Below are 20,402 nucleotides of genomic sequence, written 5' to 3'. Positions count from 1 at the left end.
TTATCACGCAATCGCAGCTCCCACACTCACAAAAAAAAATCATATCCACTCTTTTGGAAGATTGTTGTGGGTGGTGATATGTCATTAGAGTAACTTAGAAGACACTCTTATCCACAGTAATGTGTGCATACATTTTCATACATTTTTGTACAGGCCAACCCGTGGTTATTAAACCCACAACCCTGCTTTGCTATAGTTCTACAAACAAAGCTACACGTAACCCGATTCATGAGATTCTGACCTTTAGAGATTGTGGAAGGCCGAGTAGGAGTGAGCAGAACCTGTTCTTGTCCAATCAAAGGTACTGGATCATCCTCAGCGGCTTGAAGATGAAAGGGGACACGTGCTGATCAGTTTCAAAAAGGGAGTGCTTGTGTTATTTATGTGTTCAAATCAACCTAAAGTCTTTACATTTAATATTGGAGTAATTTAAACTGATATCCTTCTCCAGAACTGTACTGGACCCCATGGGAAACAATCCCACCACCATGGCACTGCTCTTCAAAACTAACTATATGGGCCCTGTCTCTAAAGTACAGTTTACACAAGCAAATATTGTACCTTTGAAGTTGTAAGGGGCTAGTCCTGTGATCCTATTGTAATTTATCTTGAGCTCCTCCAGTGATCGTGGTGGGATCCGTGTCAATTGGTTCCATCAAGGTTTAACCTCCTCAGTCCAGTCAGATTATACCATGAAGTAGAGAGAAAAATATGAAAAAGGCCTGTTTACACAGATATGAATTACAGTTATATTTTTGGGAAATACAGCTTGACCTTAGTCTTTATTTAGAGACTGTATTGGTCTGGCCTGGCTGATCTGTACCCAGTGAAACCAGCGAGCTGTGTCACTCTCCCAGTAATCCAGCTATGTTCCTCAGGACTGTCATTACTGGGTGAATGGATATAATAAAATAATTTGTTACTTAAAATAATCATATCTTTCATTTCAAGCCCATTGGCTGTAGACGTGTATGTTTTCTCAATGTGTCCACGCAAGTACACAGCACATAAACACACACGCAGTGCATACTTAGACAATCTCCTTAGACATAGCCAGTGCACCGGTCAGACCGTGTCTGAGCAGTGGTCTAGCCACTTGGCTAGACCTGTGGTCAACAGCTCATTTTCTGTCAGCCAGTTACCAGTTGCTATTATGAGAGTACAGTGACTCATACATGACTGCACTGGTTTTGTAATAATAATCTAGTAATGTAGCAGATAGCCCTAGGGATGAAAGTTTAGCTTAGCAATTAGAGTATATGAACAGTAACTAAAAGGTTGCTAGGTCATATGTCTGAGCTGACAATTTTGGTTGTTATATCCCTGAGCAAGGAACTTAACCCGAACAGTTTCTACATCATTGCTAATAAAGTGTTCTTAGTCATTTCATTTAAATTAAATAAATAAAACCCTTTTACATCAGGATAGGAGTAAATAGCTGTTACTTACAAAGAAGAGGTATTGGCTAAGGGAATTGTCATCCAGTTGGTTTTTGGTCATGTCTATACTCTTCCAGGTAGGGCAGACCAGAGAAGCCTTGTGAGGGAATTATACTTATGTTGTTCTCTATTCAAAACAATACAGTGGGGAGAACAAGTATTTGATATACTGCTGATTTTGCAGGTTTTTCCCACTTACAAAGCATGTAGAAGTCTGTCATTTTTATCATAGCTACTCTTCAACTGTGAGTGACGGAATCTAAAATCTAAACCAGATCCTTCAGGTCTCGGGGCTGTTGCTGGGCAATACGGACTTTCAGCTCCCTCCAAAGATTTTCTATTGGGTTCGGGTCTGGAGACCTCCAGGACCTTGAGATGCTGCTTACGGAGCCACTCCTCAGTTCCCCTGGCTGTGTGTTTCAGGTCGTTGTCATGCTGGAAGACCCAGCCACGACCCATCTACAATGCTCTTACTGAGGGAAGGAGGTTGTTGGCCAAGATCTCGGGATACATGGCCCCATCCATCCTCCCCTCAATACGGTGCAGTCGGTGTCCCCTTTGCAGAAAAGCATCCCCAAAGAATGATGTTTCCACCTCCATGCTTCACGGTTGGGATGGTGTTCTTGGGGTTATTCTCATCCTTCTTCTTCTTCCAAACACGGCGAGTGGAGTTTAGACCAAAAAGCTCTATTTTTGTCTCATCAGACCACATGACCTCCCAGTCCTCCTCTGGATCATCCAGAGGGTCATTGGCAAACTTCAGATGGGCCTGGACATGTGCTGGCTTGAGCAGGGGAACCTTGCGTGTGCTGCAGGATTTTAATCCATGACGGCATAGTGTGTTACTAATGTTTTTTTTAGACTGTTGTCCCAGCTCTCTTCAGGTCATTGACCAGGTCCTGCCGTGTAGTTCTGGGCTGATCCCTCACCTTCCACATGATCATTGATGCCCCACGAGGGGAGATCTTGCATGGAGCCCCAGACCGAGGGAGATTGACCGTCATCTTGAACTTCTTCCATTTTCTAATAATTGCGCCAACAGTTGTTGCCTTCTCACCAAGATGCTTGCCTATTGTCCTGTTGCCCATCCCAGCCTTGTGCAGCCTTGTGCAGGTCACTAGGTGGACCCAGGAACACATGCCATTGTGGAAATCCCTGTGTTTTGGGTCTCTGACCAGTCTAGGTGGACCAAGAAACACATGTAATTTTAATGTTAGGCTAGTGATGTAAGGAGTAGCTACCTTTACTAAGGGCTTACTATATATTATGGTAATTCATGATCACATTTATTTACAAATAATATGGAGTCAGATTATATATATTAATTTACGGTCCCTTGCACCTATTTTCGTTGGTAGTTATCTAAATGATAAACCGTCAATCATGCTCTCGCACCCTTACTACAAAATGAGGAACATTTGTCAATAGATTATTTTATTTATAATTTCTTTCCTTATGGAAAGAATTGTTGAACGCATAATTACAAACTTTGTGTCATGCGTTTTTGTTTTTATTATGTCAACTTTGATTTTGCTGAATACAGTATGCAACTCCTTTAATTAAAGGATTCTAGATCCATTCTTGGTGACAAATTACAATTTTTCATATCTGTCCTGTCATGATGGCCAGTGCGGGTTCAGGATGACACCTCCTGTGCCTGTATTTGTCGTTGTCCGGCTTTCACTCATGGTGTCACTTTCCAATGACTTAATGAAGTGATAGCAGGGGGGATGTATGATATGATTATTGATTATGATTTGAAAGAGTTGAGCTTAGGGCTCAAAGCAAATCAAATTGGTACTCATAAAGAGTTAGATGAAAAATTAGTTTTTTCTGTTTGTGTAGTTATAACAGATCATTGTTATGTTTCACATCTTCCATTCACAGAATTACATTTGTTACCTTCACAAGTGCAGTCTCAGTGGACTGAAACCGGACTGGAGCATTTTATAAATGTTATTTGTCTTCAGGAAGGGATTCCGTTTTTGGGAAAAACATTTTTATAAGATTTCTGAGAGGAACAGGAGGTTCGATATTGGCTAGTGTTTAATATGTCTGGATCCAGATTCAATTTTTTTCAGAAGAGTCTTGATTTCCGCTATTTTTTGTGAGTTTGGTACACATCCGGAGGATAGAGAACAATTTATTATATTGAAAATTGGCTGACCTATGGATAAAGACAAAAAAAACCACAAAGCCGACCATTTTTCCATTTGGCATGTTATGCTGATCTGTCAGCAGCTTAAAGGATGGTCAGCTTTGTGTTTGAGTTCTATACAAATTAAGAGAATGCTTCTTTGGTGCATCATATATTTCTGGAACGTATTCTTTTTGATCCGCCATTCTGCTACTTATTTCAAAAGTCAGGGCTGCCGTTGGTGTATCACTAAGCACAAATGTCATTATTGAAAAACAGCTCCTCTCTTAGGTAGCATCTCAAGAATCCAAACAACCCTCTTGCTCACCCTCTCCTCCCAGAGAAATGAAGCCCCAGAACCTTCTGCTCAACCCCCCCACCACCCCCTGCTCTTTAATCTCAAGACTTACTTAGAAGACCTATTAAACATAGCCATAAAACACTTTTATTAACCTTTTTATCTTAGGGTCATATGCACAAATCAGTTCAGACATCTGAAGAAAGTTTCCTTTGTTCATGTTTTCTGTGTCTTCCTTGTGACCACGTAATGCAATTCCTTGTTTCGCACAGAAAAGTGAAATGTCAATGAAAACTTTCACTTGTGTCCGTTTTCTTTCAATTAAGTCATGGAATTGCTCCCGTTTGTATTTTCAGACCTGATCTATTATGTCAACTTTTCCAGGCCTTTTAATGTCCATGAAGCCTTTGTGTCTGGCAACAACAGCAGCACAGGCTTTACTAGCTTTGTGTTTTATGCAAACTGACCAAGATGCCCCCAGTCTCTCGTTTCTGTTATGTTAATATGTCCTCCTTGACATCAGTGTTAAAGTGGCGGCAACGTTAGCAAAATACACTGTCCAGTTGAATGCTATACTGTACCGGTCAGTTCACCAAAGAATTCCTGCTATTTCCACTGACTGTTTGGGTGACTGGGAAAGCACACCATTTGGGCTGACATTCAGGTTAATCTATTGCTGAGAGATCTTTAGGATTAACATTACCCATTTCAGCATCCTATGGTACTGTCTCCGCAGGCGGAGTTGCACTTGTTGGGGGGGAGGGTGCTGGAGAAATATCCTCCTCGGCTGATGTAGGCCTTGTGTCTGGCTGGTCATCATCAATGCAAGGTTTTTATAAAGAAATTAAGCAGGGAGCTCTGTTTAATTTTGTTAAACCTAGTGTGGCGTTACTGAAGTATAGCATTAGCTGCTGAACGTGTTGCATTGGTTAGCCTAGAAGTCTACTACACTGCTAGTCCCCCGTGATGCTTGCTGGGGTCATGTAAACAGCTACTTGCGCATACACTTTTAAATGTGTAGGTCTATGTGGATCTGGATGGTTATTTTGGACAAATAATTTAGAATTTGTTTGAAAATGAACACTAATTGTAATTAGACCATAATAGCCTAAGTTTCAAACAAAACCTTTTAGTAAGTCTATAACAAAAAATGCATTCTGCATCAGATTTCAGGCATATCCTGGCACACCTGTGGCTATGCCACTGCCACACAGTAACTATACACATTTATACATGCATTCAGTTGACTAAGTAGGTTGTCTCTTATATAATACTACACCTAAAGACCTAAGTGAACGCTTTTATATGGTTGTATGAACCTACACGTTACACAGTTTTATGGGCATATAGTTGCACACACTTTTGCATAGGCGGTTGTATCCACATTAGGTGGTTAATCCTCTTTCACCTGCCATAGTGTAGTTGTGAGTGTGTACACGTGTGATTGTGTGTGTTGAAGTAAACTTGGCATTGTTTTTTCTAATTTCCCTTCCCAAGCTTAGTGGATAAAGAAGAGAATGTATGAATTAAACCTTCTCTTTTATTGACCACAGTTCTTTCAGCTCTGTCTTCTCTGCCAGTGTCTCTTGCACTGTTTTGTTTCTCTCTTACTGTACTCTTTCTCAGTCTCTCTTTTTCTCCTTTCTGATTTTTTCTATTTAACATTTACATTAATCTGTCTTTCAAACTGTCTCTCTCAAACTCTGTCTCTGACTCTCTGAAGTAAACTGCCAAAACCTTCATTATAACTATAACTATGTATTTGTGATGTCTGTATCTGTATGTAATATGCAGTGTTTGCTATGTAACCAGGCCCCTGTAGTAGAGCCCTGCGCGGGACTGTTTTCTTCATCCCACTCCCGCCGAATTTCTGACCATTACCGCCTGCACCCGCAACTTATGTGTTACACTCCCGCCCGCTCCCACAAAACTCTGAGAATTTATTCCCGCACAATAATAGAGATGCATTGAGTTTGTGTCTTCTCCTGTCCCACAGGAAAAAACACATATTTGTATTGCTATTATTAAAGAGATTCAATAATAGCAATGGTCCTGGTGTAAATGTGCAGAAAGCATGTCTGAAAGCAGTTAGCCTGAACACAGAAAGTTTTTTATTATATAATATATTAGGCTATATAATTGCGATATATCAACAAAGACTTTCCCAGCGACGAAGTCATATAGCCTTATGTCTAGACAGCACAATTCCACAAATTTCTATGTGTAGTGAGATGTTGTTTATCCTTGAAAACCAGCTTACTTTGACCGGGTGAACAAAGCAGGTGTGACGCTTCAACCCAGATGTGCCGGATTTGTGCCCATTGTAGATTAGTTTTTTCGCACATTTGTCACAATGAACGAAGTTCAGTTCCTTTCCATCTTTATCACAAACAATTGAGAAACTTCTCCAAATGTCAGACTTGCCTTGCTTGTGCTGTAAATACCTTGTTTGAGGTTCTTTTCCACATCATTTATTGACATCTCCATCATGTCACTATGCAACCGATCACAACTTCCGATCCCGCAGTGTTTTTTTTTTGCCGCCCATTCCCGCCCGCAAGATTTGCGTTGGGTCCCGTGGGACCCGGCGGGACCCAATCCCAATGCAGCCCTCTACCCTGTGGTATAGCATACTATTATCTCAGCATAACTCCTGTGTCATTGAAAGCTGTGAAATGAGTTGTTCATCCTCTAGGGCAAACTGTCTTTGCTTGCTTTCATCATCAAACAAAAACACTTTGTCTTTAATGTTCTCTTGCCTTATGAACCCCCTCCTCTACACACACACACACACACACACACACGCACTATGCACACATGTATGCACAGGTACACATGTATACCTCAGCATCTTCCAGTGGGCTTGGGAGAGTCAAAGATCTGAACATGCATCCTGTGAAGCACATCCGGCCAAGGCTTTCTGCTTTCTATCCACAACGCTCACTCAGCCAGCAAGTCATCCAGAACCAATGTGCTTGGAAGAGACTGATGCTCCGGCAAATTGCCACAATTAGTTGGCAGATGCCTGTCCTGTCTAATAGAGTTGCCAAAGTGCAATTTGCAAGGAAAGGGAATCCTCCCTTTAACATAAATCAAAATGTTTGTAGGGCTCCCAGGCATGGTATGCCACAACCAAGGATATACTCCCCAGGACACAGAGATCAATATAGTCACCTACTAACACAGGCAATATGCTTCAGTTTATATGAAAAAGATAAGAACTGGGCAATCTTTATACTCTGTCCACCATAGTTTTTGTGTGTGTGCATGTGTGAGAGGTGTGGGTTTGAGTGTGTGTGCTATTGTTTCTGTTAAAACTCTGACCAATTGTTATAGCTGCAGGCTGAGTAAAAGTGGCTGAAGAGTTTTGTTCCAAACTGCTGGTTAGAAGATTATAGTAGCCCATTACTGTCCCCAAAATCATTCTTGTGTGTTTACCTAACACGTTATGTTAAACATTTTGTTGCATGTTTGATTGTTTGATCCTGTGTTCATCTGTATCAAATGTAATGTGTGTCATTATAGTTCCAACAATGAAGTCAATGAAATTATGTAATTTTGATTTGTCATGGACATCTGGTTATAGTATTTTGTTATTAGGTGTGAGGTAATAACTGTTGTTGCTGTCTGTTACTAGCTTAGTTTGCCTCATCACAGGCAGCTGCTACATATTATGGTTATCGGTGCTGTCCTGGTTAGTGTGGTTAGCTTGCATAAGTCTAAGAGGAGCCAGTGGGTATAGGGCTCTGTGTGTGATTATGTGTGGCAGAGACCAGCTTCCTTTCCTGCTTCTCATTATAGTTCAGTTCCCTGAGGAAGACCATCAGATTGATTGCTTTTGGCCATGTTTTCGAGCAAACACACACATACAGCCTTAGCCTGGTCCCCTTGATGGTCAAAGACACAATGGAAAGAACACTTCTTTCAACCAGCCAAAACTATATGAATGTGATGATGACCTCTCCGATTCCCTCAAACCAGTTTGACATACACAAATGACGTTAGACAACTGCAAGTATATTGAAAAGGGTGTCCTCTCATCTCCTTTCTTCATTGTTTTCAGCTTTATGGCTGTATTAGTACAAGGTTTTACAACACCCCTGTTGACTTAAAACCCCTATAAGAGGAGAGAGACCATCTGGCTTCACATCAACACGCAGTTCAAAAGCCAGCATCTGTGATTGTATGGGGGTCCATTAGTGCACATGGCATGGGTGATGTACCATTAATGATGAACTATATGTACAGGTTTGGAGCAATATATGCTCCTATCCAGACAACGTATTTTGTAGGGAAGGCCATGCTTATTTCAGCAAGACAATGCCAAAGCACATTCTGCATTTATTACAACAACATGCCTCTGTAGTAAAAGAGTTGGGGTGCTAAATTGTCCTGCCTGCAGTCCAGATCTGTCACCCATTGAAAACATTAGAAATGAAACGACATTATGAAACGAATAATACGACAAAGGACACCCCGAACTGTTGAGCAGCTGCAATCCTATATCAAGCAAGAATGGGAACATTTCACTTTTCAGAGTATTGTTAAAAGAAGAGGTGATGCAACACAGTGGTAAACATGCCCGTCCCAACTTTTTTTAAATGTGTTGCTGGCATCATTGAAAAATGTGCATTAATTTTTCAAAAAACAATAAAATTTCTGAGTTTCAACATTGCAAGTCGTCTTTGTACTCTTTTCAATTAAATATAGGGATAAATTATTTGCACATCATTGCATTCTGTTTTTATTTGCATCTGACACAGTGTCCCAACTCTTTTGGAAACAGGGTTGTGTGTTCCAGTATCATCTCAACTCATCAGATCATTACTATTCCGTTAAATACAAAATAGGCTAGTCTACCTAAAACAATGCATTAATTTTACAGCACAGAGGGCAATGTTCTGTTTTTATTTGCATTGCATCCTAGCTTTTTTGGGCAACAGATTTGTATATCTACACCTCACAAGGATTCAAGGAGTAACAGTTGAGCACAGGTCCCACTGCTTTCCAAACACTGAGAAGAGCTCATGTCTCCATTCTTAGCATATTTGTGTTTCTGTGAAGAATAACAACTCTTTCCTCATTCCGAAAGCCAAACACCCAAGAGGCCCAAGTCTACTGTTTGTTAGGCAGCATTTTATCTTAACCAGGATTCTGTAAATTGACAGTAGAGCAGCCACTGACCCTGACCGTTACATTGCAGTATAATTAAGCAACAAGACATTAAGGGGCTGTGACCAATACAGACACAGTGCAACTCAAGCTATATCAAGGCTGTGACTTGAACAAGTTCTCCCATGGCACCATATTCCCCAGCACAATGGCTTCCAGTTGCAGTTTGCATTCACTACAATATCATGGTGCTTGCCTATGGAGCTGCCAGGGGAACAGCCCCTATCTACCTTCATGTTGTAACCCTACATACCTAAGTTCTTTGTTCTGCCACCTCAGATTTCTCATGTTCTGAAAACTTCTGAAACCGTAGATGTAATTTTTTAAAATTAAATTATCTCCCAATAATTATCCTTCTAGCACTAACTTTGCTGACAGCTATTTTATTGAGTAAGATGTATTTATATATGATTACTGGGATGCACAGTTGCAGCCTTAAGATAAATGCGTTATGTCACTCTGGAGGAAAGTGTGTTCTAAATTATAGAAATGGTATATAGTATACCTATTGGTATTACCTGTAGTATTACCTTACCTTGTTTATTATTCTATTTCTTTCTCTCTCTTAGTTCTCTGGAAGCCCTGGAACTCTCCCATAACCATCTCACTTAAGTCCCCATCCACCCACCCCATCCTCTACGACAGCTTACACTGCAACACAATTCAATTAGTCAAAGTTTCCTTTGTGGGCGTGTACCGTTCTCTCACTGAGCTTTTATTGGACAATAACAGCCTGGGTGTGGTGCTAAGCAGTGTGTGGCAGTTTAGAAACATGCAGGTGCTGAGACTTGACTACAATCAAATTTGGTACAGTATGAATACAGTGCTTCCTCACTATTTCCACTATCAGGTACAACCAAATTATTTCCCACAAAGTCATTAGGTTTAAACAACCTCTAGTCAAATTTAACTCAATTACAACCAATAAAATAGAAAATAGTTAAAACCATTACAGCTTTAGCTATGGCGTTATCTGTCGACAACCTCTGATTAATCCAACCACACTGAAAGGTTCATTTCAGTTCATTAGGCACTGCCTCTGCCTTAAGCTACGTGAGAACCATAAAGCGTAATATGGGTGAGGGAACTTGTCTCCGTTTTTGGATCAATTAGAGCACAGAATCAGACAAATTTCAGGCAAATTGTCCAGTCAGAATGCACATTATGGCAAGGCGCTCAGAGAGGCTGCCAGACAGGGACAGACAAATATCCACAAGAATAAACTTGTACAACATTAATTAAGTTATTACACTGCCCATGTGTGTTTTCTTTGCAGGTCTGTAGCAATGGAGTCGGTGTGTCACTCTCTTGTGGCGGTGCGTTCGGTTTTGGCCTATCTGCATTAGGAGAATAATCTGATAGAGGAAGAGATCCCATTACTACCTTCAACTGTATTAAAGACCCTAGCAGCATGGTCACTCAGCCCCAGGAACACATGCACTCTTAGAATGTGTGATTACTTAAGGAACCCTGATGATATTCAAGGAACATATGGGGTTCCTTAACGAACAATTGTCAATGGTTAATATTGGCACGTTCGGTTTATTGAGGGCTTCTGGAAGAAAACCTTAACCTTCATTGTTGCTGAAGGAACCCTTAAATTGAGGTGTGGGCTTTTACCCTAAAAAGGACAGTTAACTTGCCATTAGCATAGGGACACTCTACGCCAGGCCTGGCAAAGAGGTGGAACTCAGTTTAAATTGGTTAGGTTGGTAATGCCGTCACGTCAATGTAATCAAATGCCTTGCTTGAGCAGAACTCCAAAAATCCAGATACAGCTTACATCAAATCCTTAATCTGGACTCCGAAATTCCAACTGATACATAAGCTAATTAGCTAACTACTGTAGCTGGCAACTCCAGCCAGAAGCTAATTTAATGGAGATCATTATCCAACTTTTATAACACTCACCCAACAAAATAACATACATATTCTATAAAAGTGACATGCCCATTAGCTAATGTTAGTCCCTGGGATAATGACATGTTGGCATGATCAAAGCACTGCTGTTCTATCAAGGTGCTTACTGACAATATAATGCTTCCCACAGGCAGTCAATGTACATTTTTGTCCTGCAACTGCATCATGTTGTCCGCCGTAGCTAACATGGACAATTTTCATGCTTGATATGTTGTGAAATTTGAATATAATTTTAATGGCTGAACAATATATAATTTGGAATGTAGGATACCATCTGGATGTTATAGTGACATACCTATTAGCTAATTCATTCATGCCTTTCAAATGCATAACATGACACTACGTGACCAGAGCAACAGAGTGTCTAGGGTCTTGTCAAGATTGATTGGGAATGCAAAGATGTTTGATATCTCTATTAGGTTTCCATTGACTATTGTTACATCATCTTGTTCTGAACGAATTACACAATGTAAAGATTTTGATCTTTAATATATTTTGTTTATCGAGACCTGATGTGTGATTTAAGTGTTCCCTTAATTTTTTTGAGCATTGTAGTATCAAATTATTTGGTTATCCCAGTGATCACAGTAGAATCAATAATCATGATCTGATACATGATCTGAGCATTACATCACCCAGGCAATGCAAAGAAAATAATGTAACTCAAAAATGCATTGTGCAAAAAATGAGACTTGTGAGAGAAGCCACAGAGGGCACCAGTCAGAGTTTAGTTGTTGGAAGTGGTGAATTTGTCAACAATATCAACAGCTCTGTATTAAACTGTTTTGTATTGGAGGGGGTTACAACAACAAAGCTGTTAATCAACATGAGTGACCCAGCTTCAATGTGTTTTTCTGTTCTGATGAGAATTTTGGCTTCTAACTTCTTTTTAGCCTCTTGAAGGTAAGTCTTTTTTTTAGCCTCTTGAAGGTAAGTACCCCAGATCTGGGGTACTTAATCCAAGGGATTGATTAAATTGCTTAGAACATTAGAACGGTTTCACCTATCCTATTTGCTGCGGTTGTTTCTGAAAGTTGCGGATCTCCTCTTTCCGGCAGAGTAAAACATCTCTGGTCTAGGTCTTACTACCTTTTATGGGCATGCAGAGTTTTATGACTCCCCCCTCCCCAGCGGGTGATCACTTGCTCACGATGGCACAGCTGCCATTTGTAAACAGAGGAGCTGTCCAACGAACAGAGTCGAAAGATTAGTTCACAATGAAGCCAGACACTCGATCATAAGGACATATATTTTGGATGCCTGGGACTTCATCGATCCAGACATCTGTTTTTATTGGAAAATCCATTTTCGTGGAACACTTTCCTCTTACAAGGTAAGCTCTGGTTTGGTCTGTGCTTAAGATAAAGCTTCAACTTTGGTACCAAATGAGTTGGTCGTTGCTTAGGATCTTAGCTAGCCTATTGGCAATGTTATCCGATCATGTATGACTGATAAGACATATCGATTGTCCGGAGAGTTACGTGCGCTTTTGCACGTTGGTAATACTTATTGGTGAAGCATTCCAGCTAAAATTGCTGTTAGCATTTGTGCTAGCCTCTGTTAGCCTAGGTACAGGTTGGATTGAGTAGTCAAGTAGCCAATTAGATTGTCCCTTCAGTGGTAGGCAGATTTCCCAGGCGGGGAAGAAACTCTATATCGATCCTCATTGCGCAATAGGTTGAAGGTACCATGGAAAGTCAATGGGATGAGAATGTTTGTGTTTTTATTGTAGAAAATGGTGTTCTATAATAAACAAATAGCATTAAAAACATTACAGATGTACATCAAACAGTGAAATTGTTATATACAGATTTGAGGTTAGAGGACACTTGGAAATGGCTCTTGACACCACTTACTAAAATAGCTGCCCAGATGTAGCACTCTTTCAATCCCCAATTGTTTTCTGAAAATTTTGACTTGTTTGGGAAACCATAGGATGTCTGTATAGCACAGAATGTTAATATTTGTGTTTTAGCTTGTGCATGAAATCATTTTTTCCCCAATCTATGTTCTGATGAAATCCTCAATCTCCCAGGTGTATTTTATACAGAAAACCTTAACTGTGCATGTCCTGACAACATAGGTGCGCATAAATTGCAGTTATAATAGTGCAAAATCTGAGAAATACTGCTGTGGTAAATAATGATGTCCGGAACACCTCCAATCATTCGTATTTATTCAGGGAGACATCCCGAATAGTGTTTTACAGTGGATTTTTAAGAAAATGTTTTGACCAGGTTCAGTTGGTATATACATTTTAAAAACCCTTAAAAGTTTGCTTCCAGTGAGTAAGGTCACATTGACAATAGCTTCACATTTACTACGTAGTGTTTTGCTTGCTATGGTTTTTATTTTTGTACATGCTGCACTATTGCTCAGACAGTCTGATAGACGAGCACTTTTGGATATTCATTCTTCATTGAACACAGACTTTTACACTACTCACCGGAGCGACTGCTGCAATTCTTTTGTTCTGCTGCTGAACTCTTTACCAATACACCAACGGAAGAGAATGAAGGTGGCAAATGTGCCGGTGCTCTATGCAGATCTTAGACGAGACACTGCAATCCGCCATTACCGACCATTCTATTCGCAAATTTTCAATCCCTGGAAAATAAAATGGACAAACTACACGCACGGATTAACTTTCAATAGGATTTTACAAACTGCTATGTGCTAGCTTTCGTGGAATCATGACTGGATCCTACGGTGCCAGACTCGTGCACGACCCCTGCTGGCCTTTTTAATCTTCCGGCAGGATAGAACATCAGAGTCAGGTAAATGTAAGGGCAAAGGGGTCTGCATTATGGTTACCTCTTGCTGAGTAATGGATATTGCAGTACTAGCTACACATTGTTCACCAGACCCGGAGCTACTGTCTGTAAAGATACGGCACTTTTACCTTCCACTGGAATTCAACCCAGCCCATATCACAGCAATCTATATACCCCCACAGGCAGATAAAACGCGCACACTGGAAGTCCTATATCTAGTAATAAATGGACTAGAGGACACCCACCCTGAGGCAGGTGCTATTGTTGTCGGCGGAAGGTTTTACCAAAATACCACAAACACATTAACCTTCCTACCTGGGGCAATCAGACTCTTTACCAATGCCCTGCATTTGGGAAGGCAGACCTTCAAAGTGGCTTGCTACACCCTGTCCCTAACCACGGCTGACATGAGGGGAGTTTTAAAAAAAGTGAACCCTTGGAAGTCACCAGGGCCAGATTGTATTCCAAGACATGTCCTTAGGGCGTGCGCTGACCAAGGTTTTCATCATCATATTCAACCTCTCCCTGTCTCTGTCTACAGTCCCCTTCTGTCCACTCAAACAGACCACCATGGCCTCTGTACCTAAGAAACCTTCCATGAACTGCCTGAATGACTACCGCCCTGTAGCACTGACCTCCACCATCATGAAGTGCTTTGAGCGGCTGGTCAGAACTCACATCTGCTCCACCCTTCCTGACACCCTTCCACCGCTTTCAATTCGCATTACTTTCCCAATAGATCTACGGACGATCACCCTGACGACACACACCACCCTCTCCCACCTGGAAAAAGGCAACACATTCGTGAGGATGCTCTTTGTGGACTACAGCTCTGTATTCAACCCTATTGTGCCCGCCAAGCTTGTTCCTAAGCTCAGGATCCTGGGACTTAACACCTCCCTCTGCAATTGGATCCTGGACTTCCGGATGGGAAGGTGGTGAGAATGGGCAACTTCACCTCCTCTACACTGACCCTGAGCACTGGAGCCCCATAGGGCTGCGTACTCAGTCCCCTCCTGTACTCTGTGTTCGCGCACAACTGCATGGCCAAACACAGCTCCAACATCATCTTCAAATTTGTGGACGGCACAACCATGCTCCACAGCAATGAGACCACTTACAGATGTAAAGAACCTGGCTACATGGTGCCAGGACAACAACCTCAACGTCTGTCTCAACGTCTGCAAGACTAAAGAGATGATCGTGGACTCCAGGAAGCGGGGGAGGAGTATTGCCCCGATACACATAGATGCAAATTCAAGTTTCTCAGTGTGTTCATCAAGGATGACCTCACTTGGTCTTCTTCTTAACTCTCATACATAGTTGTCGGGTAACATGTCACAAGAATTTAATTTTACAGGATGATGCTGTGTTGTTCTATGGACATTTTTCTATGGAGTTTTATGGACATATGAGACAAAGGTCAACCTCTTTCAAAGTGGTTTGGAAGGCAAGTGTGCAGAAGAAAAGGAATTACAGATGGAACGGGCTCAGTCATCTTTATTGATGAGGTAACAAATGTTGGCAACAGCAGAAGTTTACAGAAACATCTTCGCAAAACTGCAGAAAAATGCCACCAGATTCATTAGGTGGCGTGTCATAATGTAACAGGACAATCACCCAAAACACACTGCTAACATAACCAATGAGTTCATTAGGGGGGAAGAGTTGAAAGTTTTGGACTGGCTGATATAAATCCATTTGAACATTTGTTTCAAATGCCGAAAAATAGACTGTCAGAAACCAGAAACTCCCCAAAACAAGCAACAGGTCAAAATGGCTGCAGCAAAGTCTTGGTAAAGCATCGCAAAAGATCAATGGGTCACTGGTGTGAATGCATTCAAAGGATTTCTGACAAATTATTAGCTTTTGTGCTCGTATTTGCATAATTGAATTGTTTCAAAACTTATGCTCGCATAAAATGGGACAATGGAACTCTGAATGTACTGTTATTCTCAGTTGGTAAAAGTTGTGTTCAAACAGCCAGATATAAAAAGTGACAGTATGCACTTCTGACTTATTCACATTTTAAGGATTTTTATATGCCTTGAGTTTACAGCAAAAAAAAAAAATTGGGATGGAGGGCAGTATTTCCCACTATCACTATGTTTTGTCTCATGCTCACCATTATACCACTGCATCTCCTCTTACATCAACCTCTTTACTATTCACAGTTGTGTACGCTTGTGTATGCAATGTCTCAGGCAGTTGGGATTTGTGACGGCTGCTCGCTCTGCATGCTCTAAACCCTTTCTGGCGCTTCACATCAGGATTTTGATGATAAAGAATACATTGATGGCAATGAAGATACACTTTTTTATACCAGAACAGATGTTAACTTATTTAAACAGAAATAAAACAATAGACAAGATAATGGCCTTGTGGTTGTGAGGGAATATTAAACAATAGTCAAAAGCTGTGCCAACTTGGGTATTTGGTAAATCAAGAAAAATTTAAAAAGGCATCTTTTAGTTTTAGTTTAGTTTTATTTTTTATTTTTAGAACGGTAGAGCCAAAGAGTGCAGGTCAGCAAGATTTTTTGAAGTTAGCAGTAGGAGCAAAAGATGGAGGATACAAAGAGGATACATACGGCACCATATACACTTTTCTTCATACAGTACTTACTGTATACTAGACACAGACAAAGATAGGCAATCGCACCAAATAGTGCATGAGTTAAAAGAATACAAGTGCAAAGATTGCATGGAGAAGAGATTTTTTCTGAGATGAGAACTGAATAAGCATTCTCCTATTGGAGATCTCACAGTTAAGGAAGACGAAGAGTGAGAGAGGAGAACAGAGAGGAAAAGGAAAGACAGAGAGGGTTGAAGGAAGTAGGAGAACTGCTGAAGCCGTGGGAGTCCTGGTGTCCTGCCAACCTTATTGACAAAATGACTTCACAGATCTCAATGTTCTCTGGCTTCCTCCCCTCCTCTCTCTACCCCAAATGTACCCTTCTCTTCCTCCATCTCTCTTTCTCTCATAAACTCTCTGTTATTCAACAGCTTTAAAAAAGTTCACAATGGCCCATTATTCTACAAGTGCTCCCCTTGGTCTATGACAGACTAGCTGAGCTGTGTGCTTTTTCAGAAATGTGCATGTTAGACAGAAATTCTGTCATTTACAAATAATCTGAATCTACCTCCAGTACACATTGCTCGCTATAAAACAAAGGTACAGCCTTTTACAAGCACTGAACTTTGCTGTGTTCTTTGGAACTATTGAGGTATGGACTTGAGCAACTTTTTCCTTATTCTCATTCTTTCACTCATACATAGGGTTTGCAAAGTGAGTTATTACTGAAAAAACCTCAAAGTTGACCAATATATTAACAAAATGTTGGTACCATTCTAGGATTTATGTTATTTATCAGAACATTTGCATTACATAGTGAAGGCATACAATTTAGTTCATTTTGGTACTGGTCTCCCCTGTGGGAATTGAACCCAAAACCTTTGCATTACAAGTGCTAAACCATCTGAGAAACAAAGGACCTAAAAGACACCTGTTGGCCCATTTGGTTACTTTAAGTTATTACAGCTGTCTGTTATTATCTCGATCAAATTGCATACTGATTTTTTTTCAACATCAGGAGAAGATGAACGTATACGGCGGTCTTCAGAAGTGATTTATTGCTTTGGCCTTTGACCTTTTGGCAGCTGCATCTATGTGAGAATATGAAAATGATTTTTGATTTATGACCGGAAGGTATCAGTTGTTTTTCCAGGGGTACATGTCCGGTTAGAGAGGGAGGGGTAGAGCAGGTGATTCAGGGGGATGAAAGGGGTTAGGTCAAAAGGATTATGAAAAAAGACTTTTTAATGGTTGTGTGGAATCTGAGCATTAACAATTACAATATGAATGTACGTTTCACTGGAAGTGAATGTGCCTAGATAATGAAAACAACAGAAACCACTCTGTTTAGATTATTTCTCTGTAGGTTGCGATCTGATAACCGCAGGAATGTTTACAGTGACCATCTGGCATGGGAGTTAACTTCTAGAAACATGATCTGTGCTAGGTAGAAACACCCTTAATGTATAGGCTAGCTGGCAACTATCTTTATCTTTTTGGAATAATCATAATAACGAGAATTAGGAGGATGGAGCAGCTAATGAAATATATATACATTTTAATCCCGCTCACCCCGGGTTCTTTTGGGGGAAAGGAACGACTTTGGAGAGGTGTTGCACAAGAAACAGGAAGTAGTGTAAGTGAAGGACCTGTAACTGATTGGCTGTCCGGCCAGGACGCTTATACTCTCCATAAGCCAGTGAGAAAAACCTACCCGCGAAATAGGGTGTTTACCACTCATCGTTTATCTGAATTCCAGGCCGACTTGTGTGATAGGCAAGCTTTTGCTGATAAAAATTAAGGAAATCGCCCGTCTGCTGTATGGCGTGCCTTTTTTAAAAATACTGGTCCTTTTGTCCTCAACTAGCTTGATGACTGCCTTTTGCCTCATTATTTTTTTTTATTGTTCCTGGCTGAGTGGGAGGCGCCCTTTGAGAACATTCAAAGCAATCTCGCAGAGGGCCAAAATAAGATCTGAAGAACAGTGGACCACGGCAGACTTGCGTTCTTTAGGGCTAGCTACAACTAGGGCTCTCAAGAAGGGCAAATGTCTTTTTAAACGTGCAGACGTTTACTTTTTCTTTGGGATGGAAACTGTTGGCCACTCCCACGGGAACAAACCTGTTCTGAGTCTTAAATGTTCTGGTGTAGAAGCTTTAAGGTCTACCAGCAAATAGGAAAATGCTTCTTTTGTTGCGTCTTCTTAACTTTCCGTGAAAAATGCTCTTCTCCCCGGATACATTTGCTGAGCCAAAGTGTTCATTTGTAGTTTGTCTCTAGGATTTTTAAACAAAACCATGTAATTGGCTATTTTTACCCTGGTGAAACACATTCTGTACCAAATAGAGCACAGAGAAGTTTCGATAGTAAGTATATTGTGTAAAAGCTCTGGCAATTTCAGGATGTTCACTACCTGCAAACAGCATATCATCCAGATCTAAAAGATTATTTCTGTTGGGAGGAAAGATTTGATCATCATTCAATGATTCAGGGATTCCTTTAACAAAGTTGATTTTTATTTTCTTCAACATTTCATCATACATCGGTTGATAGCAACTGTAACACCACACTATATTGTCAAAGTTCTGAGTTAATACATGTTCAGAATTTTCTAAACCATTTTTCACAAAACACGTTTTTCCGCTACCGGATGATCCTATGATCAGAGCTGAGAAAGGTAAATGCAATCTTGAATCAAAACCTTCTACAAACTCCCTCTGATCTAATCAGAAGCCAAATGGTAATGTGGTACTGTCTGCTAGAAGTACTCTCTTGTCATACACCATCCTGAACGTTTTGATGAGTGATGCATTGTGCAGGTGGAAACCTTTTTAATCCCTGACAATTCTTTTGTAAGATGTAAAGATTTACATAACTCACTAGTTTTGTCTTTTATGAGTGATGTGAGTGATTCCAGGTTTACAATTGGGGTGTTTTCATAGTTTTGTCTGATGCCTTTGACCTTTAAGACTACGCAATTGTTTTTAGTCCTAAACTCTTGGGACAGCATGCTGACCATTCTGTGATATGATTACCATCTTCAAATTAATTTGTTAAACCTCCCAAATAATTGCTCAGAGGGGGCTTCCAGTCACCCCGCTTACTCACATAAACCACAGAATCTGTGTCGTGGTATAGAACTCTCCTCTAACTGTTCCATAAGATTGTACAATTCAAGACGGCCGTAAGCTGTCGTTAAAGCTGCAGTGAATTCATTGAAATTTCCAGGACATCTAATGTAATTATTTTTATGCCGCCACTGTACCAGACCAACCTCCTGATTCAAAAATTAGAAATTTCAAAACCTTTCGGAAAAATGAACTCTGTAAATTGCTGGGCTTCTCTAACAATGGATGTTGTCAGCATATTGCTTCTCTGAACATACTTTCCCCACAAATTGTTTTTAAACACTTCTCTTAGCCTTATTGAAGAAATTGTTTTCAGGATCCAAACATATTTGTTATAATAGTCCTGAATGTACCTGTCTTTGCTCTCTTGATCGTTGGCTGATGCAGGATAACCTGAAGCCATCTGCTTGCCTCTCAAGAAAGTCTTGATATACTCTTTAAAAATACTGATTTTCTGGCAAAGTTCTACACTTCATAGATTATACTTCCACAATGTAATCTTTCTCTAGAGCCTTATTAAACTCTTCTGTAACCCATACACCTGTCAGAGCTCTCTCTTCATCAGAATGATCAAAAGGATGTTGCTGATTATTGTTGTCACTGCATGTGCGACAAAGAGAAAAGAAATGCTTCCCATTAGGACCATGGGTTGGTAACACTGGAAAAAACAAACTCAGAGGAGGGTAAACCGTTGCCTTAATCAGACCGAAATCGTTTTGGGGCAAGTCAAAGTCACTATGAATGATTTCAGAATGGCCCAGAGGAAAGTGGTATTTGATCATAACATGAGGATACTCTATTGTTTCATCCTCTTGGGCTAAATGCCTTAAGGTCAAAGCATTAGTATGACCACCAAATAATGCATCTCTGGGTTCCAGGGGTTCTGGCATGCCAAAATTATCCATAAAAGCTTGATCCTGAGGGTCTGACCTTTTCAAGTGAGCCCACTCGTGCTCCCAC

General features: G+C 40.6%; 1 protein-coding gene across 1 annotated transcript in view; it reads left to right on the top strand.

Annotated features, from left to right (window-relative positions):
* The first annotated feature begins 12,140 nt into the window (after positions 1-12,140).
* Positions 12,141-20,402, top strand: part of bgnb (biglycan b) — a 131,938-nt gene continuing 123,676 nt past the window's right edge. Inside the window, exon 1 of the mRNA XM_013132499.3 lies at positions 12,141-12,299. The gene's annotated coding sequence lies outside the window, so the exon portion shown is untranslated. The remainder of the gene's footprint in view (positions 12,300-20,402) is intronic.

Source organism: Esox lucius, chromosome 12, assembly GCF_011004845.1.
Source record: "Esox lucius isolate fEsoLuc1 chromosome 12, fEsoLuc1.pri, whole genome shotgun sequence".
NCBI lineage: Eukaryota > Metazoa > Chordata > Actinopteri > Esociformes > Esocidae > Esox > Esox lucius.
The sequence above is the reverse complement of the archived record's forward strand: the minus strand, read 5'-3'. Positions and strand labels throughout refer to the sequence as shown.